The sequence below is a fragment of the Phalacrocorax carbo genome, chromosome 2, assembly GCF_963921805.1.
Source record: "Phalacrocorax carbo chromosome 2, bPhaCar2.1, whole genome shotgun sequence".
Classification (NCBI taxonomy): Eukaryota; Metazoa; Chordata; class Aves; order Suliformes; family Phalacrocoracidae; genus Phalacrocorax; species Phalacrocorax carbo.
In genome coordinates this window covers 6,371,881-6,381,338 of record NC_087514.1, presented here as the reverse complement: position 1 = coordinate 6,381,338, position 9,458 = coordinate 6,371,881, and the positions used below count along the sequence as shown (strand labels likewise).

At 41.6% G+C, this 9,458-nt stretch overlaps 1 long non-coding RNA gene across 1 annotated transcript; it reads left to right on the top strand.

The window, feature by feature from the left end:
- The first annotated feature begins 2,153 nt into the window (after positions 1 to 2,153).
- Positions 2,154 to 8,983, top strand: LOC135312277 (uncharacterized). Its single transcript, XR_010371843.1, has 3 exons — positions 2,154 to 2,324; positions 4,278 to 4,381; positions 6,988 to 8,983. It is a non-coding gene; the product is annotated as an uncharacterized LOC135312277 (long non-coding RNA).
- The last annotated feature ends 475 nt before the right edge of the window (positions 8,984 to 9,458 follow it).

Genomic DNA, 9,458 nt, shown 5'->3' with positions numbered 1-9,458 from the left:
TCTTATCTCTTATCACTAAATGCACAAAATTGTTTTTCTTGCTTAAATAAATGAAGTCAGTCTTCTCTCAGTTCTGCCAGTGTACTTCCACTCCTTTCATCTGACCGCCTCTCAGGTTACCCTTGTGTGACCTAAATGACTGCTTCTCAAATTCTTGCCTCTTTCAGAGATTTCCATGTGATCTGCATCATCATCTTTTCCCCATCACCTGTACACACCTTTTTTTTTTCATGCTTTACGCTGATATTATCTTTTTAGGTCAGAGACCACTGTTCTGTTCTGTGTTTCCACAGCTTTCCAATGCAATCCTGGCACAAGACTCATCTTCTTAATTGCAGTGCACAGATACAAATAAAAGACATGAAAGACATGTACTGCTAATAGCTACAAGCATATCTTGGTAAATGTTTTAGCTAAGACCTTCCACTCAACAAAAAATGTGCTGTTTTCCTTATTAACCACTAGGTCAAAACATAGTTTTCTAACTTTTTCAGTTAAAATGCAGCTAGACCTGGTAATGAATCACTGAATCTCTCTACAGAAACTAATCACCTCTCACAGTGCATCTCTTCTTATTGACATTCCCCTTGGCTCAGGAGTGACTCACCAGCTGCTGAGCTATGAACTTTGAAATGTTTACTTTCACAGTACACAGTTTGGCCTCCATTGTTAATGAAGAGAAAGAACAAGGCAGGGAGACCAAACACTTCATGCCAGCACTGTCTCACCCTCAATGATCACAGCAATCTGTCTGTTAAAAAAAAGTCTGAAGTTTTTACGTTACATTGAAAGTTTTTACGTTACATTACGTTACATTAATTAAAAATTTTCAAGACTCCCATAGACGGAAATAACAAATGAAAGAGATGCTGCGCTGCCCTGCCTACACAAGCTTATAGTCAAAGTCAAAATCAGCACAGATTTCCGCTTTTGTCCCAGTTCTCTGCCTCCCAAGCGTGTGTGCGACAGGACCTCCTCTGGGCTCAGCTTCCCAACAGTGACTGCGTTATGATCAGATATCTCAGCTCTATAGCTGAAAGCACAGCTGTGTTGGCCAAAACAGTAGCCATCGTAATTTGTCTCTCCAACAAATAAAATGAAAGAAAGGGAGAAAAAGATGCTGGAGATAAGAAGAGTAAGGGCTGTTTGCTTTTGAATGATCTCTGTTGGGCTTATGAGAGTATCAAATTTAAGCAGGTTCTGAGACAAAAGGATAGAAGTGGAGGCACTTCATTATTAAGCCATAGAGAGAAATTTCAAAAATGTTATCACCTGGCTCCAGGGATGTCTTCTGGAGACAACAGTTTAAGACTGCTTAAATATCCTAAATGACAACACTTCTCATCTAGAGATCCGTAATTCTTTTTTTTTTTTCAGATTATATACCTGTTGCATGAAAAAAATAGCTTAAATTGTGAAAGTTGATAGCAGATAATTGGGTGCATGTGTGTTTGTGGGAAATGTGTGAAATTATGGGGACAACCTCTTTAGCAAGGCCTGTTGTGACAGGACAAGGGGTAGTGGTTTTAAACTAAGGAGGGTAGATTTAGACTGGATATAAGGAAAAAAAAAAATACTATGAGGGTGGTGAGACACTGGCACAGGTTGCCCAGAGGGGTGGTCGATGCCCCATCCCTGGAAACATTCAAGGTCAGGTTGGACGGGGCTCTGAGCAACCTGATCTAGTTGAAGATGTCCCTGCTCACTGCAGGGGGGTTGGACTAGATGGCCTCTAACAGTCCCTTCCAACCCAAACTATTCTAGGATTCTATGAAATTGAACTTCTGATCTCTCAAGCAGAAGCCTGCTGCTTGCTACCTGCAACCAGTAGAAGCTGGCTGTAAATTTTGATAACTTCTGGTCTAAACAGAAATGGTACATCCTGAATCCTCCTATCAGTAAAGAGACATGAAAAGACCCCCAGATAGGAGGCTGATCACTTATTGTTGTTCTGTACCTAGACCATTCAGACTTGGAAAACTGTGGGCTCCCAGTCTGGAAAGAAGACACATACTTGAAATGAAGACATTTTGAGAAGGTGCAGGGGGCCTGGAAAGAAGAAAGTGAAGATCCTGGCTGGATTAAAGATCCTGAAAGGGGGGGGGGGGGGGGGGGGGGGGGCTGGAGATGGGGCAGATGCACAGGCACAAGTCCAAGGGTACACCTAGGAACCTCATCAGTAAGGCCCAAGAGTTGTAACTGTGAGTAGCAGCACAGTACAGACCTACACGACTTTCTTCCCTAATATCCCAGGCCAGCAATGACCTCTCTGCAGTGAATGGAAGAGGAAGCCTGATGAATGCAAATACCATGTGGCAAAGTCTGTGAGTCATAAATAATCAAGTAGGGTAAAAACTCCTGTCTCCTTGATTCTTAAATATACCTCACTATTCAGATACGCTACAGGTTGTCGTACCCTTTTTCTTGCCCTTAGCAAACTCCCACAAGCTTTACATGTCTGCCCATAAAAAAGTTCATCCAAATATTAATATAGCTATAGAAAAAGATGTGGACAGGCTGGAAGGGGTCCAGAGAAGGGCCACCAAGATGATCAAATGACTGGGAAGCTGCCGTATGAGGATAGGCTGGGAGAGCTGGGTTTGTTCAGCCTTGAGAAAAGGAGGCTCAGAGGGGGGCTCATCACCGTGTACCAGTACTTAAGGGGCAGCTACAAAGAAGATGGAGACTCCCTTTTTACACAGAGTCCCATGGAGAGGACAAGGGGGAATGGACACAAGTTGCTCTTGGGGAGATTCCGATTGGACACGAGAGGGAAATTTTTCACAGTGAGGAGAGTCACCATTGGAATAATCTCCCCAGGGAAGTGGTTGACTGGGCTACATTGGACACTTTTAAGAGTCTTCCGGACAGGATGCTGGGCCATCTTGTCTAGGCTTGGCTCTTCCCAGAAAGGTTGGACTGGATGATCCCTGAGGTCCCTTCCAAGCTGTGATTCTGTGATTAATATGTCTCTATAATTTGGTTTTATTTCAACATGATTAAATAGCCCCATGTTTCCCAAAGAACTGTGCATATTAGATAGAGTGCAAGGCATGTGCAAGAAAAAAATTTCAAATGCTGCCATGATTCTCCTTATTCTCCCTTGTCATATCTACTCTGAAAGGATCTTGTAATCCATCTCAGACAGATACAGACTCCCATGGGATGTCAGTGACACTCTCTGTGGTCGATTTTTCAAATTCCCTCCTGTATGTACTGAACATTGCCAGCGTGTACTTGCCTGGGGTACAACGGATGAGTCTGCAGAGACCATGTTCAAGATCTAACCTGACAGTTCACATGTAGTAAATGATGGACTAACCTGAATGACAGAAGGTGCTGGGGCAGCTTAACATCTTTGGGAAAAGAAGAGCTGATATTCACTGCACTATTAAGGATAGCATGCAAGCCCCTGCAATTTCTGAGTGAAAGGTATTGAAAGTTCACATACTTGTTCTTGTCCCAGCTTTGAAAAAGATATCTTCCACATTGCTTAAGTTTCAGGGCTCACTTCCCTCCCCACCCCGCTGCCGAATTTTTGACTGGCCCACAAGTGTAGCACTGCTTTGCACCCAAGGAAGGGCACAGTGTTGTAACGTCATTGTTCTCCAGATCTGTTCAACAATATTTTGGTACTCTGAGTAAGGTATCCCACTGGACAGAGCACAAAGACAGCTGCCTCTTCAGCAGCGATTATAGTCAGCAGGTACCCACAGTTTGAGGTGCAGACCATTGACTTTCTGCCTGGGATCTATTTCCTCATCATTATCATTGAATATATTGAAACAAGGGGACTTGCAGCTTTTGGGTGCCTTACCTCTATGGGTTTTTTTTATTCATTGGCAAAACAAGTTATTAACCTTGACTTTTTAAAGCATTACACATTTTGTTAATCATTGTTGGACCTTACGGCTGGCAGCTGTGTTCCTGAGGTGACTGTAACTGTTAGATCCTCTATTGCTCCTCCCAGCAAAAAAAGCCTCACATACAAACTGCTGCATGGCTATAACTGGCTTAAGCTTGAGTAATGGTACCAAAGCCTACAGAGTGCTCATAAACCTGTACTGTGGAAATATTTGCCAACTATAAATAGAAGACTGTCAACTGAATAAAAGCAATCTTTTTTTGAAAACACTTTGTGATGCTCCCAGACAACTTCCACAGCTGTTACATAAAAAATGGATAGAAACTACCACTGCTAAACCTAAGGATTTAAGGTTCTTCAATAACTTGCACACAATCTTATTGACTTTGCTTTTTTTTTATTGTCATTCCAGAGATCTTGATAAAAACAGTCAGCAGCCAGAAAAATCTGTATGCAATGGGATGCTACTGTGGGCCAGCATACTGAATCTAGTCTAGCCTGAGATACCTTTGATAGGTGAGTGAGCAGCAGCTAAATCAAGCAGCCTATGTAATATCAGCCTTGTCTTCCTTTGTCTCTAATTCAGCGCATCACTCCTCTCCCCTAGTAAAGACAAGCATCCTTTGACACTTGCCGTGCTGGACTTGCTCTTCACCACATTACCCGATGACTTGTCAAGCCTTGGTCCAGCAAGCAGAGACTGAACAGCAACACCACCTGTACAATTCGATGGCTTTTCTCCACTTACTGTTTTCTCACATGCCTTAGCATTAGCATTATCCCAGGCAGACAAGTGTGAATGTGAACGCGCATTGACCATAGTCTTGTACTAAGCTGATTTTAACTTCTGGTGGCAAGGGGTGTCCTTATCTCTTCAGCTATTGAACCAGATACATAATGGCCCAGAATACTTACTGTTATGCTCATTCCAGACTGGTTCTTAATAACTTCACCATAAAGGCAGCAAAAAGTACTTCAGTAAGCACTTTGTTTTCTACATGTGACTGAATGAATGAAGCCTGGGCTAAAGGAGTTTATCGCTCACTATACTTTATGTCTTCCTTCTGTTCTGTTAACATGCATGGAGAAAGCATGTGACTGAAGTAACTACGTTTACTGAGCCGTTAGACAGCTCTGAAAGATCAGGAGGCCATAAGGTATTCATGCCTTGCATTTTCACAGCATTTTTCATTAATAAAATTTTTCCACACAAAAATACTGTAGATCTTGATCCTTGCTTCTGTCTCCAGCATCATTATCTGTAGCAAGATTATATATCAACAATATATTGCGTACTGAAAACTGCACAAAATTCACTTGCATCAGGAAAAAAAAAAGACAGCAATAGAGAGGCACAAGCATGCCTGGTCTTGTGAAATTTTATTTTCATTTTGGACACCATTTTGGACAAGCTGTTAACGTACAAAAGTTGGCATGTTTCAAGAGTTACCTCAAAATCCAGTCTAAAACCCTGCTGCCTAGGTTAGTAATGGTTTCACTTGGTCTCATGGACTACTTTAGTAGCCAAATAGGCAGGGAATGAAAGACAAGACCCAAAGTAATAATGAAAAAAAGATATATGCACTTGTGATTTACTCAGTAAATATCATTCAACAGCAAGCGAGTGGGAGGATTAATGAGAAAGCCTGTGTTCTTCATTAATAATGAGAGATGTTATTCTGTAGGAAAGATCAGTATTCAGCACACAAAGTGGACAGTATCATAGACTGGCTTCTGGAATTGCGTACATAACTGTATGAATGCAAGTCAGCTTCTTAAAGACCTGGACACTACCCTTGAGAGGCTCCTTCATGAAAACTGGTCCTTTTCCCCAGTGTTCATCATCGTACCCTTGTTCTGAAACATTGCCTAAAACATTGTATGTGCAGCTTTGCAGCACCCTCTTAGTATGAGAGCTTCAGCTGATCGTTTATGGATAGATATTGTGTAGATATTTTAAAGAGATATTGTGTAGATATTTTATAGTACTTTAATAAAGTGATGGTCCTGCAAAGCTTAGGGCTTAAAGCTTTCAGAAAAGCCATTCCCATTCTGTCTTTAAAAAAGGCAGAAATAATGCTGGAAGGTTATATGCAGATATCTGGATATGTATATTGAAGTTCTAGGGTAAAATGAGCATGTCAAGCATTAAATCGGTGTTCTTCTCATCCACTATTGAAAGAATTCTGTGTTTCAGAATAACCAGTAGAAAATACTCTGTGATAACTTCATATATAACTGGCACCACTTGCCAAGTTCATACTGCAGAAAAAGATCCATTTCTCTTCTGTAGACTACATGGTGCATTTATGATGGGAACCCTGTAGAGGTAACTTCATGTAAAATTTAGAACCATTTCCCAAGTCATACAAAGTGCTGGAGGAAGCAAACCCCAAATGCTAACCTCCAGGATACACAGATTCCCACCTAATTTAACAAGCTTCATAGATTTTTCCTGAAATATAGATTTGTGCTGATTCTCAGTAAAATTCTTGAAAGACTTTAAGGAAGAATTTGAAAACAGGAGCGTATGGGCTTGTGGTATCACGATCTAGCGTTCAATGGCAGGCTCTCTCTTCCTAAGAAATTGTTCAGCAAGAAATCAAGGCCTCTGAATCCTGACTGTGTATCAAAGAAATTATTCAGGGAACAATCTGGAAAAGAAGGCAGTATTACTTATCTGCCTCATAGGTTTCTTGCAAATAGAGCAGAATATCAAACATTTCCTTTCTAAATCTCATGCTAAAGGTCAAGTGCAGTAAATTGCGGCAGTTGTACAGAAGTGAGTGGAACTAAAGCAGACTTTACTATAGATCTAGCTTGCACTTTCATACTAGATGACTCTGCATCTTTTCTTTTTAGTATTAGTGGAATATCCTTTATCCCACAGAGACATTGCAATTCAACCCCAATTATGTTTATTTTTAATTAACATATTTGCTCAGAAACAGTCCTTGATGTATTTTAATTGAAAACGAAGTGAAAATTTTTTGAGCAAAGAAAAACTGCTGGAGTGGAGGGGACTGGAAAAAAAACCAAGGGTTTCCTTAAACCACAATTAAAAACTCAGTAAGACCAGTCATACATGTTTCACGTGTTGTTTATGTGTTTTTCTTTCAAAGGCTGTGGTTGAGCAGTAAGAAGAGAGGCCATCTGTTTTCCTTTTGATGGTGATGCAACAGCCTGGCCAGGTAAAAGCATCAAGAAGGGAGAAGCATGTGCCTTCTTTAGAATAACTAAACATGCCTGGAAGAGAAAAGCTGTCAAGATGACATGTGGAATGGCAGAGAAGAAACATGGCCAGGAGGGAGGCTGCAGCACGGGCAGGAGGTAGAAGGTGCCTGTATCTAACAAGCAGCAAAAAGAGAGTGGGTGGGGACTGACTGTTCAGGGCACTGTGAAGTGAGGACGGTGGAAGCCTCAAAAAGAGGTGATTCTTTATGAAACAGGCTGTAGCCCTGGGAAACTTCTTGCCAAAGATGATGTAGATGCAAGAAGTTTGCATGGGCTCAAAGGAGACTGGGCTGATATTTGGAAGCGAGTACTTGGGATTATCTACTAAGCAGACAAGCTACGTCAGGCTAAGGTTTCTGCTGAACCATAAATACTCAGAAACCGTCAAAGCATTAGAGAGTAGTATTAAATGTTTTTTTCCTTGCTTTTCTTTTTCCTTTGGCTACTTTTTGTGGCCCTAATTAGAGAGCGAATACTGCACAGATGGTCCAAGATGACCCTTGATCTGAAGCAGTGTGCCTCTTCTTCTGGAGACAGGCAGCCAGGACTGATAAAGGATGAAAAGAAACTACTCCTGAGGGTACTATGTGTAGTAAACTGTGATCCCAGAAGCTACTGAAAGATTACTGGAGAGACAACAAATCGCAGATAAAGGACTCCATTGCCAGTACAGAGCTGTGTTTATAGACCAGTTTTCATTTGTTCTCTCCCACTATGAACTTTCTTGGGTTTAAAATTATTAGCGTCCTAGTTCCTGTTGTAACACAACCTAACTTTTGAGGCTCTAAGCTCTCTTGGGAATTTTGGGGGTGGGGAAGTCTCACTTTCTGGAAAATGTATAGGCAAATCCATCTGTAAGCTCAGCCTTCATGCTCAGGGTGCATACAACAGACTGGTGCTACAGCAATGGTGCTTCCAGGCACCATTTCCAGCAGGTTAAACCGTCCAGATTTTTTTGCAGGCATGTAGCTGGGAGAGACCAACTAGATCAGCCTTATTCACCGACCAGAGGATCACAGGCACAGGCTATCACATACAGAAATGGCCACTGAGCACCATGGTGTGCAATTAATACCACCTTATCACCTCCAAAAGTTTGGCCTCACTGTTTGAAGAATTTGGACCTCTCTGGCTGAAAATTCAAGTGAAGAGCAGGGATCCATAGCCGAGATGGTTGATTTCTCTGTGGTAGATATTAAATTTGAGAGCTTACCGCAGCCCATCACTGGAACAGTTCCCCAGCTGTGGGGTCAAGAAAGGACCCGCTTTTTAGGAGATGCCTGCAGAGACCTGCTGACAGGCGCGTTAAGAAGATGTGTAAGCCACCGTAACCAGGGAGCGGTTAGTACCTTACAGCATCCTATTCAAGGAAACACCAGTCAGCTTTAGTAAGCTGGGCCTGCAGGGAGTCCCTCTGGAGAAGAGCTTTGCTCTGGGGTCCTTCAAGTCCTTTTTCTTCTCTGAGAAGCACCAACAGAGCTGGCAATACACAGCACTACTGTCACATGGAGGGGTCCTCAGTGGGAATCGGTTTGAAACCCTTTGCCTAAGGAGCTCTTTGCAATCAGTGACAGATACTAATGACAGCAATTGATCCTGGAGATAAGAGTGAATCAGCCTTCGAGGACTCCTGAATGATCCTGCAGCTTAACAGCTCCAGCCCTGAAAACATCAATTTAACATCATGCCTGTAGCCACCCTAATTTTATCCAGGGGATTAGATTAAAAAATCTTCATGTTTTTCTCCAAAAACAATGTCTGTATTTCGCTAACGTATGATACGTGCAGTGTTCACAGAAAAAAAAACAAAAACCAAGATGCAGAGTTGTTAGTGTTGTATGCAGTAAGAAAAATTAAATACAAACTTGATACTTCTGAAATAAAACACTACTCATTTAATTTTTGGGAGGGAGCAAGGGAGGACTTGTGCAACTAAAGAAACACATTTCATTTTGAAAAAGAATTGTAAAATATCCTATGTGAGGTTGTCTAGAGAAGAAAATGATAATTTTGGCTTAGGTTCTTTCTATCAGTCTGAAATGCAAGCTGTTTCCAGTGACAAACTAGCTCATTCAAGTAAAGCTAGTGCTAGTTTTTCCGCACATTGTCAGTCCATTTTTATCTTTCTTTCTGAAGAAATATCTGAAGGTCTGGCATGGACACAGAGACATCCAAAAGAGTCTGTAAAGTGCTTTGAATATTAAAACAGGGCGAGGAACTGGAATCGGTACAGGGCATCTGCCTAATGGCTCTGCTAAATGAGGATGCAGAATCCACATGCACATATATCCATGGCATCGTATAACTTCTTTCATTTTCTTTTCTAGTTTCGTTCAGTGAGATCATCAAAAGTTTGATC